This window comes from Crinia signifera, chromosome 3 (assembly GCF_055691185.1).
Source record: "Crinia signifera chromosome 3, ASM5569118v1, whole genome shotgun sequence".
In the NCBI taxonomy this organism is placed as follows: Eukaryota; Metazoa; Chordata; class Amphibia; order Anura; family Myobatrachidae; genus Crinia; species Crinia signifera.
Window position 1 is genome coordinate 85,544,669 of NC_139219.1, and position 22,250 is coordinate 85,566,918.

Genomic DNA, 22,250 nt, shown 5'->3' on the forward strand with positions numbered 1-22,250 from the left:
CAGATTCACACCAGGATGGCCGAGTGGTTAAGGCGTTGGACTTAAGATCCAATGGATTTGAATCCGCGTGGGTTCGAACCCCACTTCTGGTATGCTTTTTTTTTCATTTAAGCCTTATAAAAATGTACAAGTAAGAATGTCATCAATCAGAAAAGCATACAGGAATATATGTTGCTTATGATAGTTGGCACCATGCATTCTGCAAAAGCATTGCCATGTGAACATACAGAAAATGAAAGTTACATTCTGTTTTAATGTACATGACAGAATGTTGGAAATTAGAGAAAGGAGAATATGTTGCATATCTTTGTTGACCACCATACATTTCCACAAAAGAATTGCCATGTGACCGTACAGAAAAAGAAAGTTAGCATTTATTTCCAAATGTTAGTTATCAACATAAACCCTTTGAATGTCTAATGTGATATGTTAAAAAAGGTGTAAAAATTGCCAAGCAAAGTTTTTTTATTCATCATAATGACCTGTAATGTTTACCTTACATAGGAAATATAATCTTTGTTTACACTACATTTTTTATTTGAATTTATAGAACAAATGTGAGCGACTTTGGCAGTTTTAGCAGATATTTTGAAAATCTGTCACAGATGTTGGCACTCAAAGAGTTAAAAGGCAGAGCAATCTATATAGCTGAATAATGTAAAAATATAATGAAATTCAATAAAATACATACTTTGAGTAAATATTTTCTAAAGAACCTTACTTTCTGTTGGGAAATGAAATAAGGATATAATATCCATAAAAGTTGCCAGAAATATGTCATAATTTAGACTCCAAGCACTGGAAAGTTTGAATAAAAAGATAGCCATGCACATTAAAATACACATGAACATTGAAATAGTATTTTCCCATGACAACAAGTTGCAGCAACAAACCAGGATGGCCGAGTGGTTAATGCGTTGGACTTAAGATCCAATGGATTCCTATCCGCGTGGGTTCGAACCCCACTTCTGGTATGAATTTTAATTCTACCCTTGTGAAAATGTTAAAGGAAGAATGTTAACAGAGTTATGTGCTTAACATGTTCAGGAGTCTATGTTGCTTACATTTGTTGAGCAACATAATTGTTCCACAAAAACATTATCATATGGCAATACAAAAAGGAACATTTGTAAAGGTCAATAATCATCATATAAATAAAGAGCAGTCTATATGGCTGGACAATCTGAAAATATGGTCAAAATCAATAACTTTATGTGATATAAATTTGGGAGTGAGGTAATACAAACGTGCATGCTTTGTGCACAATTTTGGATTACCATGGGTATGTGCACTCGTTATAACCACTGTATCCAAGTTTTTAATATATTTTATTAAAGGAACTGTATGAAAATGGTACAGCATTATGGATTACCATAGGTAAGTGCACTTGTGATACCCACAGTATCCAATTTTGAAAACTGTTCGCATAGTTTGCAGCGCTGAAAACCCCTGACATAAAAAAAGACAACTTACCTGTCTGCTTGTCAACTGTGGTCTCTGCTACTCCTGGGGGTTTTCCAGGCATATTTAGAATTGGCAGGGGGCTGCTGGGGGGCTCAGTGGCAGCTGGAAGTCTGCCTTATTTTGATTTTTTATTAATTTCAACTGTCAATCATAAAACATCAACAAAAATTATATTTTGAGTTACATTTTTCAAATAAACTTATTTTCTATGAATAAAAGAAATATAGATATCATAAAATCTCTGAAAATACCCAGATATGTAATCATTTAGACTCTAAGTTGTGTATGTTTGAATAAAAGTTGACCATATTGAAAGAAATAGGCCCATTGCAAAAGCATCTAACATAAGAAAAAGAAAGTTAGCATTTATTTCCAAATGTTAGTTATCAACATAAACCCTTTGAATGTCTAATGTGATATGTTAAAAAAGGTGTAAAAATTGCCAAGCAAAGTTTTTTTATTCATCATAATGACCTGTAATGTTTACCTTACATAGGAAATATAATCTTTGTTTACACTACATTTTTTATTTGAATTTATAGAACAAATGTGAGCGACTTTGGCAGTTTTAGCAGATATTTTGAAAATCTGTCACAGATGTTGGCACTCAAAGAGTTAAAAGGCAGAGCAATCTATATAGCTGAATATTGTAAAAATATAATGAAATTCAATAAAATACATACTTTGAGTAAATATTTTCTAAAGAACCTTACTTTCTGTTGGGAAATGAAATAAGGATATAATATCCATAAAAGTTGCCAGAAATATGTCATAATTTAGACTCCAAGCACTAGAAAGTTTAAAATAAAAAGATAGCCATGCACATTAAAATACACATGAACATTGAAATAGTATTTTCCCATGACAACAAGTTGCAGCAACAAACCAGGATGGCCGAGTGGTTAAGGCGTTGGACTTAAGATCCAATGGATTTCTATCCGCGTGGGTTCGAACCCCACTTCTGGTATGAATTTTAATTCTACCCTTGTGAAAATGTTAAAGGAAGAATGTTAACAGAGTTATGTGCTTAACATGTTCAGGAGTCTATGTTGCTTACATTTGTTGAGCAACATAATTGTTCCACAAAAACATTCTCATATGGCAAGACAAAAAGCAACATTTGTAAAGGTCAATAATCATCATAAAAATAAAGAGCAGTCTATATGGCTGGACAATATGAAAATATGGTCAAAATCAATAACTTTATGTGATATAAATTTGGGAGTGAGGTAATACAAACGAGCATGCTTTGTGCACAATTTTGGATTACCATGGGTATGTGCACTCGTTATAACCACAGTATCCAAGTTTTAAATATATTTTATTAAAGGAACTGTATGAAAATGGTACAGCATTATGGATTACCATAGGTAAGTGCACTTGTGATACCCACAGTATCCAATTTTGAAAACTGTTCGCAGAGTTTGCAACGCTGAAAACCCCTGACATAAAAAAAGACAACTTACCTGTCTGCTTGTCAACCGTGGTCTCTGCTACTCCTGGGGGTTTTCCAGGCATATTTAGAATTGGCAGGGGGCTGCTGGGGGGCTCAGTGGCAGCTGGAAGTCTGCCTTATTTTGATTTTTTATTAATTTCAACTGTCAATCATAAAACATCAACAAAAAATCTATTTTGAGTTACATTTTTCAAATAAACTTATTTTCTATGAATAAAAGAAATATAGATATCATAAAATCTCTGAAAATACCCAGATATGTAATCATTTAGATTCTAAGTTGTGTATGTTTGAATAAAAGTTGACCATATTGAAAGAAATAGGCCCATTGCAAAAGCATCTAACATAAGAAAAAGCAGCTGCCAGAATCACACCAGGATGGCCGAGTGGTTAAGGCGTTGGACTTAAGATCCAATGGATTTGTATCCGCGTGGGTTCGAACCCCACTTCTGGTATGCTTTTTTTTCATTTAAGCCTTATATAAATGTACAAGTAAGAATGCCATCAATCAGAAAAGCATACATGAATATATGTTGCTTATGATAGTTGGCAACATGCATTCTACAAAAGCATTGCCATGTGAACATACAGAAAATGAAAGTTACATTCTGTTTTAATGTACATGACAGAATGTTGGAAATTAGAGAAAGGAGTATATGTTGCATATCTTTGTTGACCACCATACATTTCCACAAAAGAATTGCCATGTGACCGTACAGAAAAAGAAAGTTAGCATTTATTTCCAAATGTTAGTTATCAACATAAACCCTTTGAATGTCTAATGTGATATGTTAAAAAAGGTGTAAAAATTGCCAAGCAAAGTTTTTTTATTCATCATAATGACCTGTAATGTTTACCTTACATAGGAAATATAATCTTTGTTTACACTACATTTTTTATTTGAATTTATAGAACAAATGTGAGCGACTTTGGCAGTTTTAGCAGATATTTTGAAAATCTGTCACAGATGTTGGCACTCAAAGAGTTAAAAGGCAGAGCAATCTATATAGCTGAATAATGTAAAAATATAATGAAATTCAATAAAATACATACTTTGAGTAAATATTTTCTAAAGAACCTTACTTTCTGTTGGGAAATGAAATAAGGATATAATATCCATAAAAGTTGCCAGAAATATGTCATAATTTAGACTCCAAGCACTAGAAAGTTTGAATAAAAAGATAGCCATGCACATTAAAATACACATGAACATTGAAATAGTATTTTCCCATGACAACAAGTTGCAGCAACAAACCAGGATGGCCGAGTGGTTAAGGCGTTGGACTTAAGATCCAATGGATTTCTATCCGCGTGGGTTCGAACCCCACTTCTGGTATGAATTTTAATTCTACCCTTGTGAAAATGTTAAAGGAAGAATGTTAACAGAGTTATGTGCTTAACATGTTCAGGAGTCTATGTTGCTTACATTTGTTGAGCAACATAATTGTTCCACAAAAACATTATCATATGGCAAGACAAAAAGGAACATTTGTAAAGGTCAATAATCATCATATAAATAAAGAGCAGTCTATATGGCTGAACAATCTGAAAATATGGTCAAAATCAATAACTTTATGTGATATAAATTTGGGAGTGAGGTAATACAAACGTGCATGCTTTGTGCACAATTTTGGATTACCATGGGTATGTGCACTCGTTATAACCACTGTATCCAAGTTTTAAATATATTTTATTAAAGGAACTGTATGAAAATGGTACAGCATTATGGATTACCATAGGTAAGTGCACTTGTGATACCCACAGTATCCAATTTTGAAAACTGTTCGCATAGTTTGCAGCGCTGAATACCCCTGACATAAAAAAAAGACAACTTACCTGTCTGCTTGTCAACCGTGGTCTCTGCTACTCCTGGTGGTTTTCCAGGCATATTTAGAATTGGCAGGGGGCTGCTGGGGGGCTCAGTGGCAGCTGGAAGTCTGCCTTATTTTGATTTTTTATTAATTTCAACTGTCAATCATAAAACATCAGCAAAAATTATATTTTGAGTTACATTTTTCAAATAAACTTATTTTCTATGAATAAAAGAAATATAGATATCATAAAATCTCTGAAAATACCCAGATATGTAATCATTTAGACTCTAAGTTGTGTATGTTTGAATAAAAGTTGACCATATTGAAGGAAATAGGCCCATTGCAAAAGCATCTAGCATAAGAAAAAGCAGCTGTCAGATTCACACCAGGATGGCCGAGTGGTTAAGGCGTTGGACTTAAGATCCAATGGATTTGAATCCGCGTGGGTTCGAACCCCACTTCTGGTATGCTTTTTTTTTCATTTAAGCCTTATAAAAATGTACAAGTAAGAATGTCATCAATCAGAAAAGCATACAGGAATATATGTTGCTTATGATAGTTGGCACCATGCATTCTGCAAAAGCATTGCCATGTGAACATACAGAAAATGAAAGTTACATTCTGTTTTAATGTACATGACAGAATGTTGGAAATTAGAGAAAGGAGAATATGTTGCATATCTTTGTTGACCACCATACATTTCCACAAAAGAATTGCCATGTGACCGTACAGAAAAATAAAGTTAGCATTTATTTCCAAATGTTAGTTATCAACATAAACCCTTTGAATGTCTAATGTGATATGTTAAAAAAGGTGTAAAAATTGCCAAGCAAAGTTTTTTTATTCATCATAAAGACCTGTAATGTTTACCTTACATAGGAAATATAATCTTTGTTTACACTACATTTTTTATTTGAATTTATAGATCAAATTTGAGCGACTTTGGCAGTTTTAGCAGATATTTTGAAAATCTGTCACAGATGTTGGCACTCAAAGAGTTAAAAGGCAGAGCAATCTATATAGCTGAATATTGTAAAAATATAATGAAATTCAATAAAATACATACTTTGAGTAAATATTTTCTAAAGAACCTTACTTTCTGTTGGGAAATGAAATAAGGATATAATATCCATAAAAGTTGCCAGAAATATGTCATAATTTAGACTCCAAGCACTAGAAAGTTTGAATAAAATGATAGCCATTCACAATTAAATACACATGAACATTGAAATAGTATTTTCCCATGACAACAAGTTGCAGCAACAAACCAGGATGGCCGAGTGGTTAAGGCGTTGGACTTAAGATCCAATGGATTTCTATCCGCGTGGGTTCGAACCCCACTTCTGGTATGAATTTTAATTCTACCCTTGAGAAAATGTTAAAGGAAGAATGTTAACAGAGTTATGTGCTTAACATGTTCAGGAGTCTATGTTGCTTACATTTGTTGAGCAACATAATTGTTCCACAAAAACATTCTCATATGGCAAGACAAAAAGGAACATTTGTAAAGGTCAATAATCATCATATAAATAAAGAGCAGTCTATATGGCTGGACAATCTGAAAATATGGTCAAAATCAATAACTTTATGTGATATAAATTTGGGAGTGAGGTAATACAAACGTGCATGCTTTGTGTACAATTTTTGATTACCATGGGTATGTGCACTCGTTATAACCACTGTATCCAAGTTTTAAATATATTTTATTAAAGGAACTGTATGAAAATGGTACAGCATTATGGATTACCATAGGTAAGTGCACTTGTGATACCCACAGTATCCAATTTTGAAAACTGTTCGCATAGTTTGCAGCGCTGAATACCCCTGACATGAAAAAAAGACAACTTACCTGTCTGCTTGTCAACCGTGGTCTCTGCTACTCCTGGTGGTTTTCCAGGCATATTTAGAATTGGCAGGGGGCTGCTGGGGGGCTCAGTGGCAGCTGGAAGTCTGCCTTATTTTGATTTTTTATTAATTTCAACTGTCAATCATAAAACATCAGCAAAAATTATATTTTGAGTTACATTTTTTCAAATAAACTTATTTTCTATGAATAAAAGAAATATAGATATCATAAAATCTCTGAAAATACCCAGATATGTAATCATTTAGACTCTAAGTTGTGTATGTTTGAATAAAAGTTGACCATATTGAAAGAAATAGGCCCATTGCAAAAGCATCTAGCATAAGAAAAAGCAGCTGTCAGATTCACACCAGGATGGCCGAGTGGTTAAGGCGTTGGACTTAAGATGCAATGGATTTGAATCCGCGTGGGTTCGAACCCCACTTCTGGTATGCTTTTTTTTTCATTTAAGCCTTATAAAAATGTACAAGTAAGAATGTCATCAATCAGAAAAGCATACAGGAATATATGTTGCTTATGATAGTTGGCACCATGCATTCTGCAAAAGCATTGCCATGTGAACATACAGAAAATGAAAGTTACATTCTGTTTTAATGTACATGACAGAATGCTGGAAATTAGAGAAAGGAGAATATGTTGCATATCTTTGTTGACCACCATACATTTCCACAAAAGAATTGCCATGTGACCGTACAGAAAAAGAAAGTTAGCATTTATTTCCAAATGTTAGTTATCAACATAAACCCTTTGAATGTCTAATGTGATATGTTAAAAAAGGTGTAAAAATTGCCAAGCAAAGTTTTTTTATTCATCATAAAGACCTGTAATGTTTACCTTACATAGGAAATATAATCTTTGTTTACACTACATTTTTTATTTGAATTTATAGAACAAATTTGAGCGACTTTGGCAGTTTTAGCAGATATTTTGAAAATCTGTCACAGATGTTGGCACTCAAAGAGTTAAAAGGCAGAGCAATCTATATAGCTGAATAATGTAAAAATATAATGAAATTCAATAAAATACATACTTTGAGTAAATATTTTCTAAAGAACCTTACTTTCTGTTGGGAAATGAAATAAGGATATAATATCCATAAAAGTTGCCAGAAATATGTCATAATTTAGACTCCAAGCACTAGAAAGTTTGAATAAAAAGATAGCTATGCACATTAAAATACACATGAACATTGAAATAGTATTTTCCCATGACAACAAGTTGCAGCAACAAACCAGGATGGCCGAGTGGTTAAGGCGTTGGACTTAAGATCCAATGGATTTCTATCCGCGTGGGTTCGATCCCCACTTCTGGTATGAATTTTAATTCTACCCTTGTGAAAATGTTAAAGGAAGAATGTTAACAGAGTTATGTGCTTAACATGTTCAGGAGTCTATGTTGCTTACATTTGTTGAGCAACATAATTGTTCCACAAAAACATTCTCATATGGCAAGACAAAAAGGAACATTTGTAAAGGTCAATAATCATCATATAAATAAAGAGCAGTCTATATGGCTGGACAATCTGAAAATATGGTCAAAATCAATAACTTTATGTGATATAAATTTGGGAGTGAGGTAATACAAACGTGCATGCTTTGTGTACAATTTTTGATTACCATGGGTATGTGCACTCGTTATAACCACTGTATCCAAGTTTTAAATATATTTTATTAAAGGAACTGTATGAAAATGGTACAGCATTATGGATTACCATAGGTAAGTGCACTTGTGATACCCACAGTATCCAATTTTGAAAACTGTTCGCATAGTTTGCAGCGCTGAATACCCCTGACATGAAAAAAAGACAACTTACCTGTCTGCTTGTCAACCGTGGTCTCTGCTACTCCTGGTGGTTTTCCAGGCATATTTAGAATTGGCAGGGGGCTGCTGGGGGGCTCAGTGGCAGCTGGAAGTCTGCCTTATTTTGATTTTTTATTAATTTCAACTGTCAATCATAAAACATCAGCAAAAATTATATTTTGAGTTACATTTTTTCAAATAAACTTATTTTCTATGAATAAAAGAAATATAGATATCATAAAATCTCTGAAAATACCCAGATATGTAATCATTTAGACTCTAAGTTGTGTATGTTTGAATAAAAGTTGACCATATTGAAAGAAATAGGCCCATTGCAAAAGCATCTAGCATAAGAAAAAGCAGCTGTCAGATTCACACCAGGATGGCCGAGTGGTTAAGGCGTTGAACTTAAGATGCAATGGATTTGAATCCGCGTGGGTTCGAACCCCACTTCTGGTATGCTTTTTTTTTCATTTAAGCCTTATAAAAATGTACAAGTAAGAATGTCATCAATCAGAAAAGCATACAGGAATATATGTTGCTTATGATAGTTGGCACCATGCATTCTGCAAAAGCATTGCCATGTGAACATACAGAAAATGAAAGTTACATTCTGTTTTAATGTACATGACAGAATGTTGGAAATTAGAGAAAGGAGAATATGTTGCATATCTTTGTTGACCACCATACATTTCCACAAAAGAATTGCCATGTGACCGTACAGAAAAAGAAAGTTAGCATTTATTTCCAAATGTTAGTTATCAACATAAACCCTTTGAATGTCTAATGTGATATGTTAAAAAAGGTGTAAAAATTGCCAAGCAAAGTTTTTTTATTCATCATAAAGACCTGTAATGTTTACCTTACATAGGAAATATAATCTTTGTTTACACTACATTTTTTATTTGAATTTATAGAACAAATTTGAGCGACTTTGGCAGTTTTAGCAGATATTTTGAAAATCTGTCACAGATGTTGGCACTCAAAGAGTTAAAAGGCAGAGCAATCTATATAGCTGAATATTGTAAAAATATAATGAAATTCAATAAAATACATACTTTGAGTAAATATTTTCTAAAGAACCTTACTTTCTGTTGGGAAATGAAATAAGGATATAATATCCATAAAAGTTGCCAGAAATATATAGTATTTTCCCATGACAACAAGTTGCAGCAACAAACCAGGATGGCCGAGTGGTTAAGGCGTTGGACTTAAGATCCAATGGATTTCTATCCGCGTGGGTTCGAACCCCACTTCTGGTATGAATTTTAATTCTACCCTTGTGAAAATGTTAAAGGAAGAATGTTAACAGAGTTATGTGCTTAACATGTTCAGGAGTCTATGTTGCTTACATTTGTTGAGCAACATAATTGTTCCACAAAAACATTCTCATATGGCAAGACAATAAGGAACATTTGTAAAGGTCAATAATCATCATATAAATAAAGAGCAGTCTATATGGCTGTACAATCTGAAAATATGGTCAAAATCAATAACTTTATGTGATATAAATTTGGGAGTGAGGTAATACAAACGTGCATGCTTTGTGTACAATTTTTGATTACCATGGGTATGTGCACTCGTTATAACCACTGTATCCAAGTTTTAAATATATTTTATTAAAGGAACTGTATGAAAATGGTACAGCATTATGGATTACCATAGGTAAGTGCACTTGTGATACCCACAGTATCCAATTTTGAAAACTGTTCGCATAGTTTGCAGCGCTGAATACCCCTGACATGAAAAAAAGACAACTTACCTGTCTGCTTGTCAACCGTGGTCTCTGCTACTCCTGGTGGTTTTCCAGGCATATTTAGAATTGGCAGGGGGCTGCTGGGGGGCTCAGTGGCAGCTGGAAGTCTGCCTTATTTTGATTTTTTATTAATTTCAACTGTCAATCATAAAACATCAGCAAAAATTATATTTTGAGTTACATTTTTTCAAATAAACTTATTTTCTATAAATAAAAGAAATATAGATATCATAAAATCTCTGAAAATACCCAGATATGTAATCATTTAGACTCTAAGTTGTGTATGTTTGAATAAAAGTTGACCATATTGAAAGAAATAGGCCCATTGCAAAAGCATCTAGCATAAGAAAAAGCAGCTGTCAGATTCACACCAGGATGGCCGAGTGGTTAAGGCGTTGGACTTAGGATCCAATGGGTTTGAATCCGCGTGGGTTCGAACCCCACTTCTGGTATGCTTTTTTTTTCATTTAAGCCTTATAAAAATGTACAAGTAGGGGCGTGGCCTAACGCTGAAGAGAGCAGACGTCTCTTTACAGAGCTCCCACAACACATCCTCCAAAACGGCATTTTGTGCCTAATCCTGACCCCCTACTGCCTCCTATATTACCTGCCTGTCCGGTGGGGCCCCCCCGAATCGGGGTTATCAGAGCTGCCGAGGCGGGGGTAGGAGGAATCCTGCCCTGCAGGTTGCGGCCTGGTAGCCCGGACGAAGCCGCGGCCTCAATTACAGCATACACCCATCGGATGAGCTCCAAGGCCCGCTCGGAACGGTTTCCGGGACCTTACAGGGTAGCACCAGGCTCTGGGAGGTAAGCGGAGTCTCCCCCTACCCAAGCGGACAGACCTCTCCTGCCCTGGTGAGCTTGTTGGCCGGAGGGAAGCTCAGGGCTGCAGGATCTCACTCCGTCTCCCTGCCGCGGCGGCCATCTTGGATTCGGCCGGCGGCTCACATCCATACTGTCGCAGCGAGAGGGAGCCGGCAGCCAATATACAACGTCGGGGAAAGCAGAGGGCTCGCGCCTGGAGGCGGTGGGACCCCCCCCCTGAGCATGAAAAGTCAGTGAGAGGAGACGCGCTGGGGCGCCGGTGCTCCCCACGGAGGGGCTGAATGGTCTGGGGTGCCCTGAGGGTTAGGAGCGGCGGCCATCTTGATTATACACCAGCAACCTCCTGCACATAGAAGCTGGTGCATTCTCCCCTCCAGAGCCAGATACCTGGAACGGTCACCTCCCAGTGGACACAGTAAGTGGGTTTAATCCCCCCACTAAAAACTACCCATTATACATTACCCACTGATTCTGATACAGAGACTGTACCTGCAGTGTGACACTCTCTCCTTGGGATACTGACACAGACTGACCCTGTAGGGATACCTCTTGCCTCTTGCCCCTGTTCCCTGGGGTACTATACCTGCCTGGCCTACCCCTTCGCTGGATTCGCTGTGTTTGAAGTGTGCAGAGATATATAAGATACCCCTGATTCAGTTCCGCAGGTCCAACTCCCTGCAAAAGCTCCTCTAAAAGGGAGACATTCCCTACCCTAGTACCACAGCCCTGGTCTCCACACACCATCTTGTGGCCGATATTGAAACTGCAACTCAATTTTTAAATTTACAACTTCTCTACCTTACTACTACTATGTGATGCCATGATATCTTCCTTACCCGCAATAAATCCAGGATGACAGCTCTAGATGGACACTGTTAACATACTGCAGGCCATGACTCCCTAGCCACCCGCTAATATGGGGGAGTGTGGCCACTGGTCTCCCTCCGGGCTTCTGTGAATTCCCTCTTGAGTCGGTACTACCAAGTGTCTCTGAAGCTACCCCCCTGTTTACTCTCAGTGTATGACCGGTCCACCTATGGGGAAGTCTAAGAGAGGCCCACAGACACCTATGTCTAAGCACCCAAGTGACGGCTCTTCCAAACCTACAATTTTTCAATACCTTACCCACACCTCCGGGACCAATATAGAAGATTCCCAGGCACCTTCAGACTGTTCGCAATCACCTAGAGACCCGCTGCAAATGGACTCCTCGCCTGGTCCCTCCATCCCGCAACACCCTGAGACCACATTGACGGAGGTCCTAGCTTATCTCCGCACCTTACCTACTAAGTCGGACCTCCCTTCCAAGAAGGACTTCTTGGATATGGAGCAGAAGCTACGTGAAACGATCAAAATGGAGATCTCATCAGTCCAATCTGAGCTAAACCAGACAACGCAGCGTGTTTCGGAACTAGAAGACCTCACGAATGACGTGGTTAACTATCAGGATAAATTATATGAAACAGCATCCACCCACGCTCAGGAGTTAAAGTCCTTGCAGCGGCGTCTTGATGATTTGGACAACAGGGGGAGGAGAAATAATCTACGCATCAGAGGTCTTACAGAAGACATCCAGGGGCCTGGAATTATTGACGCTCTCACAAAAATATTTAACGAATTAACAGATGCCGCACCTGACCACACGTTCCTCTTTGACCGTGCCCACCGCGCATTGAGACCAAGGGGTCTTCAACCTGACAAGCCGAGGGATATTATCTGCCGGTTGCACTACCACAGAGAGCGTGAAGAAATCCTGAGTAAAGCCCGCAAACTGGAAGCCATTGAATTTAATGGAGAAAGGGTGCAAATATTCCCAGACTTGTCTTGGAACACTCTCCAACAAAGGCGTCTGCTTAAACCCCTCACAGATCAGCTTAAACAGAAAAACGTCAGATTCCGCTGGGGCTTCCCTTTGAGTATCCAGGCGTCTCACGAAGGTAAATTGGTGACTTTACAGACCCCGGAAGACTTAGACCCATTTTGCAAGGCCCTCGATATCCCAAGACCACATCTCGCTGACTGGCTACATCTGACAAAACGTCTAGACCCTCCGTGCCCTCCGTCTGGACGCGCACGATGGCAGACAGTGGGCAAAGGTGCCGGATTGGCCTCCCCAGCGACGTCAACCCACTCCGACCACGCGACCTGACTTGGAGCTTTTTGAGATGGACTGGTCCTCATCTTACATAAAGGAGGGTGTGTTATCCCCACTGCAATGGTGAACTCCCTGCTATTACATTGCAATTTGTGGATGTCTTCTCCTCCTCATGCTCCCCTTGAATGTGGGGGGTCTTCCCGTGGCGTGGAGAATGGCCCATAACCAAGAGGCCTAGATGCTGTGGTCCCCTTATACCACAATTATGGAACTCAGGTGTGAGTTGTAATTTCTTGTAACTTTATTGGGTCACAACTTTCATATAACTTAAGATCGATTACTTGCCCTACTCAAAATGCCTTAGATATTACTTCATGATAATGTTGCAGGAAGACAGGAGCACCTGTTATACCTAGTAACCAGGGACCTCTAATTGTGTTTTTTCACCTAATGATTACTCTAAGGTTCCTGCCCCGGGCCTCGAGGGACCCCCATATATGTCATCAGTGCAAAAGAGTTATTGGAGTTGTTTGTTCTTTTTCTGTTTCTTTCTATTTTTCTCAGCTTAGAGGGGTTCCCTAATTCAGGCTTTAATAATTTGACCAATGGGATGTTGTCTGTTCCTGGGCAGACCCTATACACCAGGGGACTATCGTTCTTCTAAACGAGGGACAGTTGTTGGTAGATTTGTTTATTGTCACAGTACCGACTCTTTGAAATGTTATTGGTTCTATTTATACCTTAAACTACCCCGCGCCCGGTGGGGGATGTGGCCACCGCCCCCAGTTGGGGTGAACCACATTTCTTTTTGGACTATGATGCATCATGCGTGCATCATTCAGTCCAACAGTGGTTTCATATTGTTCTTGTTGATAGCGCATATTGTTTTGTTTTCTTCTTACATGCAAATGTATTTCTCTTTGCTCTCGTTTCCTTCTCTTTCTCTACCCCTTCCCCTTCCCTCCACTGCCCTAGGACCTCCTTGTAAGTGCATACTGTCATCTGCTGATGCTGTCCTGGTGGTAGGTGTGCTCCTATTAACTCAGTCATGCCGTTGCCTAATATGAGGTCACTTAAGCTATGCTCCCTGAATGTGAAGGGGCTTAATGTCCCTGAGAAAAGGTCCACTCTGGTCAGAGAACTTCGCACTAATAAGGTTGACGTGGCCTTTATACAGGAAACACATTTCAAACAGGGGGCATCACCAAGGTTGAGCAGTCACTACTATCCACTGGCTTACTCCAATTGTAATTCCTTAGGGAAAACTCTAGGCGTTTCCATGTTATTCTCCCGTCGCCTACACCCCACAGATATATCTCATCATTCTCTGATAGAGGGCCGCTGTCAAGTTTTGCAGTGTACAATTTCTTCACAGAGATACACATTTGTTAATGTCTACTCCCCCAACACTAAGCAGAGACAATTTTTTAATAGGTTTTTGCGTCTTATTGAACCTTACAGAGAGGGCTGTCTCGTGATTGGAGGAGACTTTAATTGGTCATTAGACCCTCTCCTGGACTGCAATCCAGTACCGAGCTCGCTACGGGGTAAGGACCATCGTAGGGTTAAACAACTCCTCCACGAACACCAGTTGATAGATGTCTGGCGGATTCTTAACCCCACGGTGAAAGACTTTTCATTTTTCTCTGCTCCTCATTCGACATACTCACGTTTAGACTATTTCCTGGTCGACCATAGGTCCCTGCACAGCTTCACACATAGTGAAATCGGGCAGATCACATGGTCTGATCACGCCCCTGTATTCGTCACTATTGGCGTCTCTGCACCCTCTCCACGCCCTTGGAATTGGCGATTTAACGAGCTCTTACTATCTGATGTTAAATATAAGAAAGACCTATCTGACGCAATCTTGGAATACATTTCTGTTAATGATAACGATCAGACGTCCCCGATAACGATCTGGGAAGCACATAAATGCGTGCTTAGGGGGAAGTGCATTCAATTGGGATCCCAAATAAAAAGGGAGAAAGAGTTGCGGAAGCAGACACTGATAGCTCAGATAAAATCTTTAGAAACATCCCACAAGTCCACACTCTCCCCAGATATATTAAAAGAGCTCACTGATGCTAGAGTCGCACTTAACCAGTTAATGCTAGACAGAACTAAATTTGAGCTTCGGAAATGTAGACATAAATTTTACCTCTGGGGCAACAAACCTAGCTCAATGCTGGCAAGAGCTTTGAGAGCTCAAAGAGCACAATCCTATGTCCAGAACATCATGGGTACGGATGGGAAACGGGTGCATACCTTCCCCCAGATAGCAAAAGCTTTCGAAACCTACTACACACGACTCTATAACTTAAGGGGAGATATTTCCCAATCTGATAGATCCTTACTTAAACAAGAAATTAATGATTATCTAACCTCGGTCCAATTCCCACGGCTCTCAGAGTTAGATTTGGCAACGCTTGAGCAACCCTTCTCCATAGAGGAATTAGAGCAGGCCCTCTCCAACACCCCGTCGGGTAAGAGTCCAGGCCCAGACGGCTTTACGATAACCTATTACAAGGCCTTTCGCTCAGCACTCATGCCACTTTTCTTAAAGGCATGTAATGCCATTTCTAAAGAAAAGCTCTTTTCTCCACAAAGCCTTGAGGCTCATATCTCTATAATCCCAAAAGAAGGAAAGGACCCGGCACAGTGCTCGAGCTATAGGCCTATCTCTCTCTTAAACACTGACTTGAAGCTATTTGCTAAACTCCTTGCACTGAGATTGGGGCATCTTCTCCCTGGGTTGATACATGAGGACCAGGTGGGCTTCGTCGCAGGACGAGAAGCTAAAGATAATACGACCAAAGTGATCGACTTAATCCATTTTACGAAGCTTGGCGGGGCCCACTTGGTCCTTCTGTCTACCGACGCGGAGAAAGCCTTCGATAGGGTAAATTGGACCTTTATGGAGACCCTTCTTGAACATATTGGACTGGGCCCGAGATGTCTCCATCGCATTTTAGCGCTTTATAGTTCTCCCTCAGCGCGCATCCGGGTAAATGGCGAACTCTCTGATTCCTTTAGCATTCGAAATGGTACGCGCCAGGGCTGCCCTCTGTCACCCTTAATTTTTGTATTATGTATGGAGGCACTGGCGCGTGCAATAAGAATGAATGAAAACATCAAGGGAGTGGAGGTTGGTAGGAGCGAACACAAGCTTGCTCTATACGCTGATGATTTATTGGCCTTCGTCTCTAGTCCTACCACATCCCTGCCGTCCCTCATGAAGGAATTTGAGAGATTCGCATACTTATCTAACTTTAAAATAAATTACACCAAATCTGCCGCATTAAACGTGTCGGCTCCTGTTGATCAGGTGGAAGCTCTTAAGGGAGCTTTCCCCTTTCATTGGCAGACAACACATATTAAATACCTAGGGACCTTACTAACCCGAGATAATGCGGACCTTTTTCAACTTAACTTTGTGCCGTTGCTTGCTAGCTTTAAAGCTTCGTTCTCTAAATGGTCTACACTTAAATTGTCCTGGCTGGGAAAGATCAACACGATAAAAATGAATATTCTCCCTAAGATATTGTATTTACTTCAAGCTCTTCCAATCGCGATACCCTCCTCCTTTTTCAGAGAGTTACAAGGCCTGGTGGGTAAATTTGTGTGGGCCAACCGCAGGCCTAGGCTTTCTCAAAAGATTCTAGTCCAGAGCAAGGAAAGGGGAGGCCTCCAGCTCCCTCATTTTATTAGCTACTATCACTCGGTCCATATTACTAGGGTGGTGGAGATGTCTCGGCCAATTCAACTTAAACAATGGCCAGCTATTGAAGGCCACTCATCTGGTATATCTCCCCGGGTCATTCCCTGGCTTCAGAAGACCCCGACAGTGCGACATCCAACCTTGACTCCAACGCTCCTGTGTTGGAGTAAGTACAAGCACCTCCAGTACTTTAACCCTGGTACATCACTTCTCACACCATTAGTTAATAACCCTGAATTTCCCCCAGGATTTGGCCTGCGTAATCTCTCTAGCCGATCCCCTGTTGACATGTCTTATCTGGGTCAATTAGTGGACAGGACTGGTTTGCGTTCCTTTGAGGATCTGCACAAGGAGACTGGTCTCCCGACGAGTCTATTTTGGTTCTACCTCCAAATTAGACACTACGTCGCCTCACTGCCCAAGCGCACTCAACCCTGGGAACCGACTCCGTTCGAGTCTCTTTTACTCTCTCAGGAACCCCCAAAGCACTTAATCTCTAAATTATATCAAACATGCCTAAATTGTCCATCCGGCTGGATGCCCGGTTACACTATGGCTTGGCACAGGGAGTTGGGGCGGGACCTATCGGAAGACCAGTGGTTGCAAATATTTAAATTTATTTCTATCTCCTCCTCATCGGTTCAGACACTGGAGACTCAGTATAAGATATTGTCACGTTGGTATAGATGTCCATCCATACTACATAAATTAAACAATACTATACCTGATCTCTGTTGGAGATGTAGTCAATCATCGGGTACTCCATTACATATATGGTGGGGGTGCCCTGGCATCCAAGAATACTGGCGCCAGGTACATAGAATTGCAGAAAAGATCACTAATTCCTCACTGCCTTTCACCCCAGAGTTTTGGCTGCTCAACCTTACAGATATAGCGATTTCTCGATTTAAGAAATCTTTACTTAAGCATTTATTGAACGCGGCTAGAGCAGTTATCCCATGTCACTGGAGGTCAACGACACCACCCCCTATATCACATTGGTTCCGTAGAATAGACCTATACATGTCTATGGAGGACCTGTCTTCTTTCCTGAAAGATCCCTCCCAATCTTTTGTGGCAACATGGCTGAGTTGGATCACTTTTAAGGAGTCTACAGACTACTCCCAGTTAGCTACACCCACTCAGAACCCAGAGACATAGTTGTCCGTGGGCATAACCCTTCCCCTCCCCTCTCCACCTTACCGTCCTTCTTCCTCTCTTTTCCTTTCTCTCTTCTTCTCCTTGTTGTTTCTTAAAAATACGATACCTTTGGTATAATTACACAGAATGTCTCTATTTCTGCTAAAATGTGAGAGATAATCCTAGTATTTTTATATTCGACATGATATCTCTAATTTTGCAATGTTCTTACTCTGGAAATAATGCACATGACGTCTGTAATTGTTTCCTTCTGTTTATTATTGTTTTACCTTGTTCTGACAGTACATTACAATGTAACATTTTGAAGATGCTTGAACTCTTTATCTTAATAAAAATTGTTTGCACAAAAAAAAAAAAATGTGCAAGTAAGAATGTCATCAATCAGAAAAGCATACAGGAATATATGTTGCTTATGATAGTTGGCACCATGCATTCTGCAAAAGCATTGCCATGTGAACATACAGAAAATGAAAGTTACATTCTGTTTTAATGTACATGACAGAATGTTGGAAATTAGAGAAAGGAGAATATGTTGCATATCTTTGTTGACCACCATACATTTCCACAAAAGAATTGCCATGTGACTGTACAGAAAAAGAAAGTTAGCATTTATTTCCAAATGTTAGTTATCAACATAAACCCTTTGAATGTCTAATGTGCTATGTTAAAAAAGGTGTAAAAATTGCCAAGCAAAGTTTTTTTATTCATCATAAAGACCTGTAATGTTTACCTTACATAGGAAATATAATCTTTGTTTACACTACATTTTTTATTTGAATTTATAGAACAAATTTGAGCGACTTTGGCAGTTTTAGCAGATATTTTGAAAATCTGTCACAGATGTTGGCACTCAAAGAGTTAAAAGGCAGAGCAATCTATATAGCTGAATATTGTAAAAATATAATGAAATTCAATAAAATACATACTTTGAGTAAATATTTTCTTAAGAACCTTACTTTCTGTTGGGAAATGAAATAAGGATATAATATCCATAAAAGTTGCCAGAAATATGTCATAATTTAGACTCCAAGCACTAGAAAGTTTGAATAAAATGATAGCCATGCACAATTAAATACACATAAACATTGAAATAGTATTTTCCCATGACAACAAGTTGCAGCAACAAACCAGGATGGCCGAGTGGTTAAGGCGTTGGACTTAAGATCCAATGGATTTCTATCCGCGTGGGTTCGAACCCCACTTCTGGTATGAATTTTAATTCTACCCTTGAGAAAATGTTAAAGGAAGAATGTTAACAGAGTTATGTGCTTAACATGTTCAGGAGTCTATGTTGCTTACATTTGTTGAGCAACATAATTGTTCCACAAAAACATTCTCATATGGCAAGACAAAAAGCAACATTTGTAAAGGTCAATAATCATCATAAAAATAAAGAGCAGTCTATATGGCTGGACAATATGAAAATATGGTCAAAATCAATAACTTTATGTGATATAAATTTGGGAGTGAGGTAATACAAACGAGCATGCTTTGTGCACAATTTTGGATTACCATGGGTATGTGCACTCGTTATAACCACAGTATCCAAGTTTTAAATATATTTTATTAAAGGAACTGTATGAAAATGGTACAGCATTATGGATTACCATAGGTAAGTGCACTTGTGATACCCACAGTATCCAATTTTGAAAACTGTTCGCAGAGTTTGCAGCGCTGAAAACCCCTGACATAAAAAAAGACAACTTACCTGTCTGCTTGTCAACCGTGGTCTCTGCTACTCCTGGGGGTTTTCCAGGCATATTTAGAATTGGCAGGGGGCTGCTGGGGGGCTCAGTGGCAGCTGGAAGTCTGCCTTATTTTGATTTTTTATTAATTTCAACTGTCAATCATAAAACATCAACAAAAAATCTATTTTGAGTTACATTTTTCAAATAAACTTATTTTCTATGAATAAAAGAAATATAGATATCATAAAATCTCTGAAAATACCCAGATATGTAATCATTTAGATTCTAAGTTGTGTATGTTTGAATAAAAGTTGACCATATTGAAAGAAATAGGCCCATTGCAAAAGCATCTAACATAAGAAAAAGCAGCTGCCAGAATCACACCAGGATGGCTGAGTGGTTAAGGCGTTGGACTTAAGATCCAATGGATTTGTATCCGCGTGGGTTCGAACCCCACTTCTGGTATGCTTTTTTTTTCATTTAAGCCTTATATAAATGTACAAGTAAGAATGCCATCAATAAAGAAAAGCATACATGAATATATGTTGCTTATGATAGTTGGCAACATGCATTCTACAAAAGCATTGCCATGTGAACATACAGAAAATGAAAGTTACATTCTGTTTTAATGTACATGACAGAATGTTGGAAATTAGAGAAAGGAGTATATGTTGCATATCTTTGTTGACCACCATACATTTCCACAAAAGAATTGCCATGTGACCGTACAGAAAAAGAAAGTTAGCATTTATTTCCAAATGTTAGTTATCAACATAAACCCTTTGAATGTCTAATGTGATATGTTAAAAAAGGTGTAAAAATTGCCAAGCAAAGTTTTTTTATTCATCATAATGACCTGTAATGTTTACCTTACATAGGAAATATAATCTTTGTTTACACTACATTTTTTATTTGAATTTATAGAACAAATGTGAGCGACTTTGGCAGTTTTAGCAGATATTTTGAAAATCTGTCACAGATGTTGGCACTCAAAGAGTTAAAAGGCAGAGCAATCTATATAGCTGAATAATGTAAAAATATAATGAAATTCAATAAAATACATACTTTGAGTAAATATTTTCTAAAGAACCTTACTTTCTGTTGGGAAATGAAATAAGGATATAATATCCATAAAAGTTGCCAGAAATATGTCATAATTTAGACTCCAAGCACTAGAAAGTTTGAATAAAAAGATAGCTATGCACATTAAAATACACATGAACATTGAAATAGTATTTTCCCATGACAACAAGTTGCAGCAACAAACCAGGATGGCCGAGTGGTTAAGGCGTTGGACTTAAGATCCAATGGATTTCTATCCGCGTGGGTTCGAACCCCACTTCTGGTATGAATTTTAATTCTACCCTTGTGAAAATGTTAAAGGAAGAATGTTAACAGAGTTATGTGCTTAACATGTTCAGGAGTCTATGTTGCTTACATTTGTTGAGCAACATAATTGTTCCACAAAAACATTCTCATTTGGCAAGAGAAAAAGGAACATTTGTAAAGGTCAATAATCATCATATAAATAAAGAGCAGTCTATATGGCTGGACAATCTGAAAATATGGTCAAAATCAATAACTTTATGTGATATAAATTTGGGAGTGAGGTAATACAAACGTGCATGCTTTGTGTACAATTTTTGATTACCATGGGTATGTGCACTCGTTATAACCACTGTATCCAAGTTTTAAATATATTTTATTAAAGGAACTGTATGAAAATGGTACAGCATTATGGATTACCATAGGTAAGTGCACTTGTGATACCCACAGTATCCAATTTTGAAAACTGTTCGCATAGTTTGCAGCGCTGAATACCCCTGACATGAAAAAAAGACAACTTACCTGTCTGCTTGTCAACCGTGGTCTCTGCTACTCCTGGTGGTTTTCCAGGCATATTTAGAATTGGCAGGGGGCTGCTGGGGGGCTCAGTGGCAGCTGGAAGTCTGCCTTATTTAGATTTTTTATTAATTTCAACTGTCAATCATAAAACATCTGCAAAAATTATATTTTGAGTTACATTTTTTCAAATAAACTTATTTTCTATGAATAAAAGAAATATAGATATCATAAAATCTCTGAAAATACCCAGATATGTAATCATTTAGACTCTAAGTTGTGTATGTTTGAATAAAAGTTGACCATATTGAAAGAAATAGGCCCATTGCAAAAGCATCTAGCATAAGAAAAAGCAGCTGTCAGATTCACACCAGGATGGCCGAGTGGTTAAGGCGTTGGACTTAAGATCCAATGGATTTGAATCCGCGTGGGTTCGAACCCCACTTCTGGTATGCTTTTTTTTTCATTTAAGCCTTATAAAAATGTACAAGTAAGAATGTCATCAATCAGAAAAGCATACAGGAATATATGTTGCTTATGATAGTTGGCACCATGCATTCTGCAAAAGCATTGCCATGTGAACATACAGAAAATGAAAGTTACATTCTGTTTTAATGTACATGACAGAATGTTGGAAATTAGAGAAAGGAGAATATGTTGCATATCTTTGTTGACCACCATACATTTCCACAAAAGAATTGCCATGTGACCGTACAGAAAAAGAAAGTTAGCATTTATTTCCAAATGTTAGTTACCAACATA

General features: G+C 38.3%; 16 non-coding genes across 16 annotated transcripts; all 16 read left to right on the top strand.

Moving 5' to 3' along the window:
* The first annotated feature begins 9 nt into the window (after window positions 1–9).
* TRNAL-UAA (transfer RNA leucine (anticodon UAA)) lies at window positions 10–92 on the top strand. Its single transcript has one exon. It is a non-coding gene; the product is annotated as a tRNA-Leu (tRNA).
* Window positions 93–891: 799 nt separating this feature from the next.
* TRNAL-UAA (transfer RNA leucine (anticodon UAA)) lies at window positions 892–974 on the top strand. The gene has a single exon. It is a non-coding gene; the product is annotated as a tRNA-Leu (tRNA).
* Window positions 975–2,348: 1,374 nt separating this feature from the next.
* Window positions 2,349–2,431, top strand: TRNAL-UAA (transfer RNA leucine (anticodon UAA)). The gene has a single exon. It is a non-coding gene; the product is annotated as a tRNA-Leu (tRNA).
* An 861-nt stretch (window positions 2,432–3,292) lies between these two features.
* TRNAL-UAA (transfer RNA leucine (anticodon UAA)) lies at window positions 3,293–3,375 on the top strand. Its single transcript has one exon. It is a non-coding gene; the product is annotated as a tRNA-Leu (tRNA).
* A 798-nt stretch (window positions 3,376–4,173) lies between these two features.
* On the top strand, window positions 4,174–4,256 carry TRNAL-UAA (transfer RNA leucine (anticodon UAA)). The gene has a single exon. It is a non-coding gene; the product is annotated as a tRNA-Leu (tRNA).
* An 862-nt stretch (window positions 4,257–5,118) lies between these two features.
* On the top strand, window positions 5,119–5,201 carry TRNAL-UAA (transfer RNA leucine (anticodon UAA)). Its single transcript has one exon. It is a non-coding gene; the product is annotated as a tRNA-Leu (tRNA).
* A 799-nt stretch (window positions 5,202–6,000) lies between these two features.
* TRNAL-UAA (transfer RNA leucine (anticodon UAA)) lies at window positions 6,001–6,083 on the top strand. The gene has a single exon. It is a non-coding gene; the product is annotated as a tRNA-Leu (tRNA).
* An 863-nt stretch (window positions 6,084–6,946) lies between these two features.
* TRNAL-UAA (transfer RNA leucine (anticodon UAA)) lies at window positions 6,947–7,029 on the top strand. The gene has a single exon. It is a non-coding gene; the product is annotated as a tRNA-Leu (tRNA).
* Window positions 7,030–7,828: 799 nt separating this feature from the next.
* TRNAL-UAA (transfer RNA leucine (anticodon UAA)) lies at window positions 7,829–7,911 on the top strand. The gene has a single exon. It is a non-coding gene; the product is annotated as a tRNA-Leu (tRNA).
* An 863-nt stretch (window positions 7,912–8,774) lies between these two features.
* On the top strand, window positions 8,775–8,857 carry TRNAL-UAA (transfer RNA leucine (anticodon UAA)). The gene has a single exon. It is a non-coding gene; the product is annotated as a tRNA-Leu (tRNA).
* A 720-nt stretch (window positions 8,858–9,577) lies between these two features.
* On the top strand, window positions 9,578–9,660 carry TRNAL-UAA (transfer RNA leucine (anticodon UAA)). Its single transcript has one exon. It is a non-coding gene; the product is annotated as a tRNA-Leu (tRNA).
* An 863-nt stretch (window positions 9,661–10,523) lies between these two features.
* TRNAL-UAG (transfer RNA leucine (anticodon UAG)) lies at window positions 10,524–10,606 on the top strand. The gene has a single exon. It is a non-coding gene; the product is annotated as a tRNA-Leu (tRNA).
* Window positions 10,607–19,084: 8,478 nt separating this feature from the next.
* Window positions 19,085–19,167, top strand: TRNAL-UAA (transfer RNA leucine (anticodon UAA)). Its single transcript has one exon. It is a non-coding gene; the product is annotated as a tRNA-Leu (tRNA).
* An 861-nt stretch (window positions 19,168–20,028) lies between these two features.
* Window positions 20,029–20,111, top strand: TRNAL-UAA (transfer RNA leucine (anticodon UAA)). Its single transcript has one exon. It is a non-coding gene; the product is annotated as a tRNA-Leu (tRNA).
* An 800-nt stretch (window positions 20,112–20,911) lies between these two features.
* On the top strand, window positions 20,912–20,994 carry TRNAL-UAA (transfer RNA leucine (anticodon UAA)). Its single transcript has one exon. It is a non-coding gene; the product is annotated as a tRNA-Leu (tRNA).
* An 863-nt stretch (window positions 20,995–21,857) lies between these two features.
* On the top strand, window positions 21,858–21,940 carry TRNAL-UAA (transfer RNA leucine (anticodon UAA)). The gene has a single exon. It is a non-coding gene; the product is annotated as a tRNA-Leu (tRNA).
* Window positions 21,941–22,250: the final 310 nt, after the last annotated feature.